We start from the raw sequence: 2327 nt of genomic DNA on the forward strand, positions 1-2327 counted from the left end.
CAACATTAAAGCTAAGTGTGATGAAGTATGAATTGTAGCCTAACTTCTAAGTCATATGGATTCTATGTCCCTTCTGGCACCATCCCTCAAAGCTGGAGATCTGGATTGAAAGATAGAGCTTCCTGGTATAATCCAACTGCCCAGAAGATTTCTCAGCTATTGCTCCTCTTGTCTTAATTTATCTTTATCTCCTCTTCACTTTTGTCTTGGATCTGAAATTGGTCTCCAAACCCAGCACATAACCCCAACCCCATGGCATAAGCAAGACCCCTGGCTATGTCCCTGTCTGTGCCTCACTCCTGCCCATCTCTATCCTTCTACTATAGGTCTCCTGGTATTGGCTGCTGGCCCAGAACCTTTGCATGTACTCTTCTAATTATTTATTACAGCCTGACAGCCCATCCCAATTGGTAGCAGCATATAACAGCCATCATTTATTGCTTACAATTCTCTAAGTCAACAATTTGGGCTCTATTTTGGGACTTGGCTTGCTCACTCCTATGGCTGGATGATCCAAGATGGCCCTACACACATGTCTGAAGTTGGCTATTAACTGTTGGTCTGGGGATGGCTCATCTCTCCTCCACATGGCCTCTCATCCTCCAGCTGGCTACATGTGGCCTCTCACATAGCAGTCTCAATGCAGCATTCCAAGACAGCAAGAGTAGTTTAGGTTCAAAACTCACACCACGTCATTTCTGCCACATTCTATGGGTCAAAGCAAATTCAAAAGGCAAACCAGCTCTAAGGGAAGGCTAATTAGGCTCATCTCTAAATGGGAGGATTCAGGAGTTACATTGCCAAGGGGCTAGTGTCTGGGGATGGAAGGAATCACTGTGGTCACCTTAGTGGACAATGTACCACACATGTTATCAGGCCACTCCTGTCCTGGATGGCTGTGCAATCAACACAGTCTGAGAGTTGAGGCATCTTAAGGTGCACAAGAATGCTGCTCAACTTGTAACGTGTGGGCTTTTGTCTGGTTAGAGAAAAACATGGGGCTGCTGCCCAATCTGTTTATCAGACACTGCTTTAGTTTTCCCAAAGCAATCAGACCTCAGGAAACTAAAATCAGTAATGTCCACTGAGATAGTCTCTAGAAGGCCCAGGTTAGGGTGTGGGTGTGAGTGTGTGTGGTTGTGCCCGCATGTGTGTAAGACTTTCTGTTTGAATATGCAAATCTGCATGGGATGCTCTCAACTCAAGAACCTAGGAATATTCCTTGGGATCATAAATTATAATCTCCTCTAATGTGCCCAACGGCTCAGCATCCTTTTGTCCATGTTGGAGGGGACAGAGGCTAAAGTGAGGGACATCCCATGGATCTCATGGTTTGTCACACTAACATGTCAAGTCTTCTGGAATTCAACTCCAAGAAGGAGGTGTCTCCCCACACTTGAGAAGAGGTAGAATGCCTCTCCCATCTCTTCTGAGCAGAGACTTGGATCACAATATATAAAAATACTACCCAGAAAACAGAATGCCACAGAGCCCTGCAAGAGACATGTGACCTGACTACCACGATCATTTTGGTTAGCATGTAAGGACAAGCATTTACATAAAATCTTGGGGGAAAAATGAATAAATAAATAGAAATCACCTAAAGTTTCTACATAAAGAGAGAACTTCAAGGAAACTCAAGAGCAAAGCCAAGTGTTTCTCAGGTTCTTAATCTAAGCAAGTGATGTCAAGTGTAAACTGCAGCAGTCATTTGAACTGGCAAACTTCTCTGTTCCTAAGTCTGGTCATTCCCCACCCCACTTAGGTCAAAATCTGTCCTGACCAGGTGAACTAGACAAATTTGTTTGCCCTTTCTGCTTACCCCTCTCTTTCTCCTATCCAAATGGAAGAGAAAGAGGTGGAGCACCAGGAGGAAGAGGAAAGGGCAGGTGAAAGGAGCCCAGGAAGAACAGTTGCTGGAAGAGGGAGTCTATGGAGCATCATGAGGACAGGCCAGGAAACTTCTGGGGTCATCGGTGATAAAGGGAGGCTTAAGTATTTATTACTGGACTGAGTTATGGTTCATCTAAAAGTCCTCTGCTCTTGGCTAATCATACTTTCTTGAATCCATGTCCATTCATGCTCCTAGTGGGCAAGGAAGCCCAGACTTCTCAGCTTCCTAAAGCCCAACAGGGGGCTGGATGGACCCTTCCTTTGTCACTTACTAGCAAGTAGAGAGCCGTACATCAGGCACTTAGACTGAGCAATGACTGGCAGGCTGAGAATCACTGTGTGGTGGCCTCAAGGATGCAGACATTAGCATCTAGACCAGTGATTCTCAATCTTCCTAATGCCATGACCCTTTAATACAGTTCTTCATGTTGTGG

The sequence above is a fragment of the Otolemur garnettii genome, unplaced genomic scaffold (genome assembly GCF_000181295.1).
Source record: "Otolemur garnettii isolate 467f Iridium unplaced genomic scaffold, OtoGar3 scaffold00148, whole genome shotgun sequence".
In the NCBI taxonomy this organism is placed as follows: Eukaryota; Metazoa; Chordata; class Mammalia; order Primates; family Galagidae; genus Otolemur; species Otolemur garnettii.